Here is a 10903-nt window from a genome sequence, read left to right as displayed (position 1 = left end):
CACACTTCCAGAACAGCTAAAATTAAAAGGTCTTACAATACCAAGTGTTGGCAAATGTGTGGAACAAATGGAATTCTCATACATTACTTACTGGTGGGAATATAAATTGTTTCAAGTACTTTGGAGAACTGTTGGGTAGTTTCTGTGCATCTGAATATTCACACACCCTATAACCCAGAAATTTTGCTCCTAGGAGTAAATCCAAGAGAAATGAGTGCTTATGTTTACAAAAAGACATGCACAAGAATGTTCATTGCAGTTTTATTCATAATAGCCAGGAAAAAAGGGAAATCATTTATCCTTCAATAAAATAATGAGTAAGCAAATTATGTATATTCACGTGATGGAATTCTATGTGCATTGAAAAGCAACAGTCAGCTCTATAGTGGTGTCTCCTTATGTTGAGTGAAAGAATAGTGCTGAGTGAAGGAAGTTGGACACAAAAAAGATGCACTGTGTGATTGCATTTATATGAAGTTCAGAACAGGCAGAACGAATCTATGGTGATACTGGTCAGGATAGTGGTAATCTTTGGAGACTATACTCTGGGAAAGGAATGAGAGAACTTTCTGGAGGACTGATAATGTTCTGCAACTTGACTTCACTAATGGTTTCTTGGGTAGATACATATGTAAAAATTTATGCTTTTTTTGTACACTTAAGTTATACACTTAGATTTCTACACTTTACTGTATGTAATTCATGCCTCAATTAAAAGGAGGGTAGTGGAAAGTAAAGTTGAAGAGGAAATTAAATGAGACAAACATATATAAAGTATCTCATGTAATAGATAACAAATATTTATTCCTTCCCACATCCCTTCAGGGCTTAGAGGTCAGACTGTTGAGCACGTTGAATGACAGGGTAAAGAGTGCAGATTCTGTTTTGTAGGCAATAAGAAGCCATTGCAGACTTTTGGGGTAAAAGTGATGTTTAGAAAGATTAACTCTGTAGAAGTGTGCAGAAAGAATTGGAAAAGAGAGGGAGAGAAGAGGGGCAAAGAGACTCATTAAGAAGCAGCTATGAAAATGAAGCAAGAATACAGTCAGTGCCTGCATGAAATACCGTTTTCCAAGCTTAGGGTACAATAACAAATCCATTTTAACTTTTCAATCAATTGCTTGAAATCCCATGTGCATTTATCTTCAGGAAGTTCAGTATTTTACTTTTGAGGTCCACCCCTTGCTGAATCGTCCAGGAACTGTGGGAGGTTGAACTGTCTGAAGAATGACAGAACTATTCCACATCTCAGCCACAAGAGGTCGCTGTTGAAGACTGGTCCTGCATTTGCAGGGCTGCAGTGGGGCATGCATGCCTTTCCTGGGAAATCAAAATCGCAGCTTTTTAATTCAACTTCATTTGCTTCGCCATTTTTTTCTTCAAACTCCAACAGCGTTCCAGGGTGGCTGGATCCAGAGGGCTTTCCAGACAAGGGGACAGGGTGCGCTGGAACCAATTCTCCAACCCAACCCTTAGGTGTCTGTGTTGACTTTAAGTCACCAGCCAGGCCCCCCTGGACTCAATGGCAGGTTTTTTTGGGGGGGGTCTTTGGAGAACTCTGCCATCAGTGGACCTTGGACAGGGCACTACGTCCAATATGAGAGCTACCCATTACCTTGAATCTTAGAGAACCGGAGAGCCCAGATCTCCCTATAAAAATTGGTCAACTCCATTCCCAGAACTCTTTATACTAAAGGATCCCAGAAGGTGCCATCTTTTTCAAGTCACTCTAGGGTTCTACGATGGGCTTTTCCCTGTGGTGATAAATCTTTACTCCTCCCTCCCACTTCTTAACAAGAGGGGCCCACTCAAGTGAAGCCTCTCACAATGCTGAAAATCTGTCCCCAAATTATTCGATGTTTTCATCTGTGGGCAGAGAAGCAGCTGAAATCGCTTCTAAAATTCTACCTCACCAGATAAGCAGAGTGTTAAATAAATAGACTTTGTTAAAAAAATAATGAAAGATTAAAAAGATGAAAAACCAGACAACCTAAACTAAGCTCATTCGCTTCCATTTAGAATAGGATAAGTGATTAAAAATTCTTATGTATCATAGCTAAGACAATAGATGGCATATTGTAGATAAAAAACAAATTCAACTAGGATTTAGATATGGCTATTTGAAGAAGCTAAGCTAAAAATAAACAACAGGAATTAATATGTACAGATTGTACGATGGAATAAGAGCTAGATTTGGAGCTAGAAAAACTGAGTTCAAATCCTGAGCCTACCATTTATTGGCTCTGTGACCTTACGTAGTTTATTTATTTCTCTGAGCCCCAGTTACACATATGAAAAACAAAACATCTTCAAAGAGTTGATGTGAAGACTCAGTAAGACAATGTATCTGAAAGCTTCCAGCACACAGTCTGTCTCATAACAAAATGTCAGTCAGCGTTTATAAATGAAAATCTGACTGGGAGGGGGAAAGGAAGGCTTTTTATAGATGTGTTTCAAAGTCAGTAGTAAGTCCTTATTTGTTTATTCATTTGACTTTGTTAGTGATTTGGAAAATGAGGCAAAGCAGATAAAGATGATAGTAAATTGTGAGGGTGAAATTGTGGAGTAAATTGAGGAGTAAATCGTGCGGTGTAGTTTTTGAAAGAGCAATAATTGCTCCTAATAGGTGATCATTTGCTTAGGCCTACCGTCGGTACACTGGATGAGAAAATGCCTCAGGCACCATTAGAAACAGACATATAGTCCTTGGATCTCAGGGCAGGAAACAGAGAACTCTGTCTCTGAAGAGGCCAACCTACACCTAAGGACGACTCTCATCTATGTTTCATCTGATGACATCAAGGATACTGGTTATACCTATATCCTTCCCAAGAAAGTGCTTAAGAAGTTCATCTGCATATCTGATCTTTGGGCCCAAATAGTAAGATACATGTACAGGGTGAGCCCACCAGGCAACACCCAGGTGAAGGCAATTCACTGCAATGTGATGGTACCACAGTGGGGCACTCACCAGACCATGCACCTGCCTAGCCAGCTGCCCCAGCATAAGGACCTCAAGGAGATGGAACCCTTAAGTTGGATCCACCCTCAGCCCAATGAGTCTCTCCAGTTATCACCCCAAGATCTGCCCACTCATACCAAGATCATGGCTGAAAACCCATCTTGGGATGGTGAGAAGACCATTATCATCACCTGCATCTTCACACTAGGCTCCTGTACATTGATAGCCTACAAGCTGACCCTGAGTGGCTATGAAGGGGGCCACCAGAACACAGGTGAGGGCAATAACCCCAAGGGCTACCTACTCTCACACTACAAGAGGATCCGGATGCTTTTGTTAGACCATTTCCTCGTCTACTTTACGGTCCCTGTCCCGTTCTCATGGAACTACAACTTTATGGGTATCCAGCATGATCCCAGCCTGAAGTATGAGCTGCAGCTGGCAAACCCCACAGACTTCTACCCCGAGGTGCACAGACCTCCTGCTGCACATATGCCACTTCCTCAACTTTGCCCTCCTGCAGGAGAGTGAGATCTACTCTGCAGACCGAGAGGACCTCTATGCCTCGTTCTTTCCTCACCGCCCCCTGCTTCAGATGCCCCAAGGGCTGCAGCCTTTTACCCCTGCAGACAGGCTGGTGACGTTCAGCCACTTGGCCCTTTTTTCCTTTATTTTGTGCTTGTTGTTGTGTTGTTGACCTCCTTGTGACTTGTAATCCTGAATGAAGTATAATAATAAATTTTGTATAAATAGGAACCAATTATTCTCAAACATTTAAATCGTAGGACCATGTAATACTCTTAAAAATTACCAAGGGCCTCAAAAAGTTTTTATTTATGTGAGTTATAACTGCCAATATTTACAGAATAAGAAATTACATTTTTGAGATATTTGTTAATTAAAAAATAATAATAAACCCATTATATATTAACCTTTCATTTTAATATAAAATATTTTCCTAAGCTAAGGAATTTAGTGAGAAGCATGGAATTGTTTTACATTATTGCAAATCTCTTTAATTTCTGACTTAACAGAAGAGAGCTGGAATCTCATATCTGCTTCTGCATTCAATCTGCTATGATACGTTTCGTTGAAGTATGTGAAGCTATCTGGCCTCACACAGACATGTACTGAGAAAAGGAGAGCATTTTAACAGCCTTTTTATATAATTGTGAAAATTTTTCTTTGATGCTATGCCAAATCTCCACTAGTGCTAATCTTTTAAAGGTTAGTTGCAATGTGGAATCTGAAACCACATCAATGAATCTTCCATGGTCTGTTACATTAAGATCCATTGGCATGACTTGCACTTTGAATGGATCTTTTACCCATGCATGATTTTATATATCATGTATTGATAATCTGGAAACTATGGGTACGCTGAATTACAGAGATCTTCTAAATGTTGACATCTTTTATTATATTATATGAAAATAATATACTTGTTAATATCACCACTGATCTGATTAGAACAGCCTTTAAGTATCAGGAAGCTGTCAAGCTCACAGTGACAGATACAATACTAAATTCTAACCTTACTTGGAAGCTTAAATTTTAACATTGGTAATAAATACTTTCAGGCTCATTTCATTCATCTTTGAAAAAAGGATCTGCTAAATATTCAATGCTGAGTACCCATGGTTTGTCTAGTTTTTTAAAGTTAAAATGTTGTTCTATGATGAAATGGCTAGTTGAGCTGGCAACTCCAACAACCACAGAAGTGCTTTTCCTTGAGACAATTACCATACTTGAAAACACAGCAGAAGTGCTCTTGCTCTGCCACATGAGGACACGGTGAGAAGGTGACTGTCTGCAACCCAGGAAGCCAGCTCTCACCAGAACCTGACTGTGCTGGCCCCTGACCTCAGACTGCCAGCCTCCAGAACTGGGAGAAATAATTTTCTGTTGTTTTAGCCAGTTTATGGTATTTTGTTATGACAGCCCAAGCTGGCTAAGACACATATAACCAACAAAGTATTAACATCCTGAATACATAAAGAACTCTTACGAGTCAGCAAGGAAAAAAGTCAACCAAATTAAAAACGGATAAAATATTTGAAGGCATATTACAAAGAAGGAACACATAAGGCAAATATTATATAAAAAATGCTGAAAATCATTAGTAATACAAATTAAGAACATGATCAGATATAACACTAAACTGGCAAAAATTAATAAGCTTATTTTAATTTATTTTTTTGACAAAATTTTTGTTTTTTTGGATTTAAAATAGAAGGGATATTTTAAAGAAGTTTAATTTTAGTGATTTTAATTTTAATAATATCAACCATTAGTGAGATGTGGCACAATGGATATATTTTGCTATTCAGACTAAAATTGGCATGACAGCTTTGGAAAACTATATTGTAAAATCAAACGTTCTCATACCCTAAGACCTGGCGATCCTTTACCTAGACAAAATATACTCTACAGTAGAGGTTTTAGCCCGTGTGTGGTGGTAGACTTAAGAAGCCACAGATGTGCTGTTGGGGTTGTTGAGTGGGGCCAGAGTAGCTGCAGTCCTTAAACTAGTCTCAAGTGAGGTCAGGCCAGTGCAGTCTGACAGTGCCATGATGAGAAGACTGGGAAGCACCATCCGAGAGAACTTCTGGCATATGTGCAGCAGGAGATATTTAAAGGGCATTCATACAGCTCGTAGAGGGTGAGCTCACAGAGGATGATTAAATTACTTGTGGTATAGCCATAAACTGGAATATTATACAGCATTCGAAATGGATGAACTCTAGCTGCGTGCATAAATTGTCAAACATACTTGAGTGACAAAATCAGGCTGCATTATACCAGTGCCATTTTCATAAAAGTCCATACAACTCAAAGCAAAAAAATATTGTTTAGAGATACATAGATGTAGAAAAAGAGACTCGAAGAGATTAGGAAAGAATAAATATTAAATTCTGGGCTGTATTCTGAGGTTGTCGCAAAATTAAATACACATTTATTGAGCATCTACTATGTGGAAAGCACATAACTATGCATGTGTTATCTTACAAGATACAGAAATGCTAAAACAGTACCTGTCCTCAAAAAAGACCTACCTTGGGAGCCAAGTACTGAAAGTTCTTCAAGTCATGAACTGTTTCCTTTAGATGTGGCCATTCCTTCTGGTGCAAGAGTGTCGAGGAACAGCGATATGCCTTTTCCCTGGATCAATGGACCCTGCGTGCCATGCAGGTCTCCAAACAGCGAACATTTCCCTCCCTTCTCTGTGACAAACTACACGTTTGCTCTGTACTCTTCGAAGCAGTTGGAAAGCAAAGAATTAATCCATATTTGATTAAAAATAGCAGTATAATAGCTGATAATAATCATGTTAATGAGAACAGTAACAAAAAAGGAATCCACTGGTGAGTTATTTCGATTCACATATGGATTTAAACTAAAAATCATCTCAGAAGCTAAGCATAGAGCAATGTATTTTGGATACTCTTTAGAAAGAGTGGTGAACCGTTAATCTAACCATCTAGACACAGATCTGGAAAGATGCATGTGGGAAGTAAAAAATAAATATATAAAAACGGAGTTTAGGTTTTTTTTTTTCTTTTAACTGATGTTTTGCCAATATGTTATGGGCTTCATCAGAGAACGCAAACACAAACTTTTGTTTGGACATCAAAGCATTTTTCAATTCTAGCTTAGGTAATGAAATAAATGTGCAAACTCACAGATCCAGGGACTGCTTTGTGTAGCTGGTTGTTTTATGACAACATTAAAAAAAAGATAGCTATGTAGATTTAACTTTAATACCTAGAAAAAATTTGAAAAGTCATCAAGAGATTGATTTGCAAACAAGGAGAAGATATTAGCTACTGCTCGATGTAGCTTATTCGGAATAAATTCCACTGGATTAATCTGATCTCTTTAGACAGAGTGACATACCTGACAAATGATGGGCTGTGGGTGTTTGAGGAGAAGGAGTAAAGATAAAATATATAAGGAGATGCCAATGACAAGGTACATTTAAAACTAGCTTCATGTTCGTTTATTCTAGACACATGAACACATACTACGTTTCAAAATAATTCTCTCTAGTCCCGTTCGAAGCTCAATTACCTCATTATGAAATCTGAGGGGTGGAGTAGATGAGTGTTTCTCAAACTATGTTTTATGGCCTTTTTGAGGGTCATGAGATTAACCTAGTGGGTAACAACTAGCAATTTTTAAAACTGAGGGTAGAATAGATTAGAATAGAAACCATCAGAGTTAATTGTATGTAGTAAGGGTAAGTACTCTTTTGTATAACTTTTGTTTCAGTGGTGTACTCTGTGTGTGTGTGTGTGTGTTTGTTTAGTGAGATATAATATAAAATATATTTCTTACTGTGCATTGCAATAAAAATGCTCAAAAGCCACTGGACTTAATAATATCTAAGATCCCATCTGAATCTTTTTCTCCTCTCAGCAAATATTTATTGCACATACCATGTGTTTGTAATCCCTTCTGGAACTAACATTTCATATTCCTGAGAAAGATCAGATCACCCAATTAACAACAACATGTAAATGTTGAAATTATCAGTATGCTAGATTAGAATTCCAGCTTGCCTATACCAATAAAGTATGGTTGAATGACATCACATAGGCGTTTAACTTATGTGGGTTCAACTATAGGTGTTTAACAAACACAAAATTAAAAACATATTTACTTCACGTAATTTGGCTCCTAAAGGAAAACCACAAAATTCACTTGATGCTCTTCTGAAACAACAATAACAGTAATCTTTTCCAACACTGAGAGGGAAACTATTTAGAACTTATTAAGAGCTAGTGAACCCCAGACCATGTATAGTGTACAAAGAGAAATTAGAAATGTTATAATTTTGCGTAACAGATTTTAGAAACTAAGCTCTGTGTGAGCTTCAACTGCATTGAAATGCCATCATAAAAGAGGGACGTAGATGGCTGTCCTTCTCACCTTCCTTCTGAAGAATACAGATCATTTTTCTTCTTTTTCTCCTCCTCCTCCTTTTTCTTTCTCTTCCTCCCCCTTCTCATTTTTTCTCCACCTCTCCCCATCTTCTTCTTTTTGACCACAATTGAACTGTAACCACTTGTTTGTAATATTAACATTTATGTAACATTAATTCATTAAAAAGATAACAGGCATACCTTGTTTTACTGTGTTTTGCTTTATTGCACTTTGCTGATATTATACTTTTTACAAATTGTTGCATTGATCAAATCTATTGGTGCCATTTTTCCAACAGCATTTGCTCACTTTGTGTCTCTGTGTCACATTTTGGTAATTCTCACAATATTTCAAACTTTTCATTACTACCATATTTGTTATGGTGATCTGTGATCAGTGATCTTTGATACTATTATTGTAATTGTTTTGGGGAGTCATGAATTGCACCGACGTAAGATGACAAACATAAGCAATAAACTTGTGTGTATTCTGACTGCTCCACCGACTGGCCGTTCCCCCACCTCTCTCCATCTCCTCAGGCCTCCCTGTTCCCTGAGAAACAACAATATTGAAATTAGGCCAATTAAAAACCCTACAATGGCCTCTAGGTGTTCAAGTGAAAGGAAGAGTTGCACATCTCTCACTGTAAATCAAAAGATAGAAATGATTAGGCTTAGTGAGGAAGGCATGTTGAAAGCCAAGATAGGCCCAAAGTTAAGCCTCTTGCCTTGAATAGCCAAGCTGTGCATGCAAAGGAAAAGTTCTCGAAGGAAGTCAAAAGTGCTACTCCACTGAACACAAGAATGATAAGAAAGTGAAATAGCCTTATTGCTGATATGGAGAAAGTTTTAGTGGTCTGGACAGAAGATCAAACCAGCCACAACATTCCCTTGAACCAAAGCCTAATCCAGAGGAAGGCCCTAACTCTCTTCAATTCTATGAAGGCTGAGAGAGGTGAGGAAGCTGCAGAAGAAAAGTCTGAAGCTAACAGAGGTTGGTTCACGAGGTTTAAGAAAAGAAGCCGTCTCCATAACACGACAGTCAAGATGAAGCAGCAAGTGCTGATGTAGAAGCTGCAGCAAGTTCTCCAGAAGATCCAGCTAAGATAATTCATGAAGGTGGCTACACCAAACAACAGATTTTCAGTGTAGACAAAACAGCCTTCTATTGGAAGAAGATGCCATCTAGGACTTTCATAGCTCAAGAGGAGCAGTCAATGCCTGGCTTCAATGCTTCAAAGGACACCCTGGCTCTCTTGTTAGGAGCTAATGCAGTTGGTGACTTTTAGTTGAAGCCAACGCTCATTTACCTTCTGAAAATCCTGGGGCCCTTAAGAATTATGTTAAATCTGCTCTGCCTGTGCTCTATACGTTAAACAACAAAGCCTGGATGACAGCACATCTGTTCACAATGTGGTTTACTGGATATTTTAAGCCCACCGTGGAGACCTATAGCTCAGAAAAAAAAGATTCCTTTCAAAATATTACTGCTCATTGACAATGCACCTGGTCACCCAAGAGCTCTGATGGAGATGCACAATGAGATTGATGTTGTTTTCATGCCTGCTAACACAACATTCATTCTGCAGTCCACAGATAATGAGTAATTTCAACTTTCAAATCTTATTATTTAAGAAAAATATTTCACAAGGTTATAGCTGCCATAGATAGTAATTCCTCTGATGGATCTGGACAAAGTAAACTGAAAATTTTCTGGAAAGGATTCACCATTGTAGATGCCATCAAGAACATTCGTGATTTGTGGGAAGAGGTCAAAATATCAACATTAACGGGAGTTTGTTCTAACCCTCATGGATAACTTTGAGGGGTTCAAGACTTCAGTGGAGGAAGCAACTGCAGAGGTGGTGGAAATAGCAAGAGAGCTAGAATTAGCAGTGGAGACTGAAGATGTGACTGAAATGCTGCAATCTCATGATAAAACTTTAACGGATGAGGAGTTGCTTCTTATGGATGAGTAAAGAAAATGGATTCTTAAGATGGAATCTACTGCTGGTGAAGATGCTGTGAAGATTGTTGAAATGACAACAAAGGATTTAGAATATGACATAAACTCAGTTGATCAAGCAGCAGCAGGGTTTGAGAGGATTGACTCCAATTCTGAAAGAAGTTCTACTGTAGGTAACATGCTATCAAACAGCATCACACGCTACAGGGAAATCATTCATGAAAGGAAGAGTCAATCAATGCAGCAAACTCCATCGTTGTCTTATTTTAAGAAATTGCCACCGCCACCCCAGCCTTCACCTTGATCAACCACCACACTGAGCAGTCAGCAGCCATCAACAACAAAGCAATAATACCCTCCCCCAGCAAAAAGATCATGATTCACTGAAGGCTCAGATGACAGTATTTTTTATCAATAAAGTATTTTAAATTAAGGTATGTACATTGTTTTTTAGATGTCATGCTATTGTGTACTTAATAGACTACAGACTAGTGTAAATATAGCTTTTACATGCACTGGGAGACCAAAATGTTTGTGTGACTTGTTTTACTGTGGTAGTCTGGAACTGACCAGTGATATCTCCCAGGTATGCCTGTATATGTAATATAAATGCTGTTATTACTATCTTAGAGGTAAGGCCTTAGAGAGGATAAGAATTCACCAAAATCACAGAGCAAGCAAGGGACAGAACTCTCTGACAGATTAAGCTCTGAAAACAAAAATGCCAATGGCTTGAGTCTATTCTAAGACAGAATTCTTCTGGTTCTTTTCCTTCTTTCCCATCCCTTTCTGATTCTCCTGTTTCTTCTTATTATTTTTAATTTGAAAATGTTAAGTGTTTGAGTGTTAACTTGGTCAATAGAATTTGATGTTACATATAGTGTAACATTACCCAATACTTAGGACCTGGTCCATTTGGGCTGATTATCCTTTTCTCAGAGATTCAGTATTTCTAAGAATTTCTTTCTTTTTTTGTGAGGAAGATTGGCCCTGAGCTAACATCTGTTGCCAATCTTCCTCTTTTTTTTAATTTCCTTCTCCCCAAAGCCC

At 38.3% G+C, this 10903-nt stretch overlaps 1 pseudogene; it reads left to right on the top strand.

The window, feature by feature from the left end:
• The first annotated feature begins 1028 nt into the window (after nucleotides 1–1028).
• LOC138924188 (pre-mRNA-processing-splicing factor 8 pseudogene) lies at nucleotides 1029–9866 on the top strand (annotated as a pseudogene).
• The last annotated feature ends 1037 nt before the right edge of the window (nucleotides 9867–10903 follow it).

Source organism: Equus caballus, chromosome 5, assembly GCF_041296265.1.
Source record: "Equus caballus isolate H_3958 breed thoroughbred chromosome 5, TB-T2T, whole genome shotgun sequence".
Lineage (NCBI taxonomy): Eukaryota > Metazoa > Chordata > Mammalia > Perissodactyla > Equidae > Equus > Equus caballus.
This window is presented reverse-complemented; position numbering and strand designations above follow the sequence as displayed.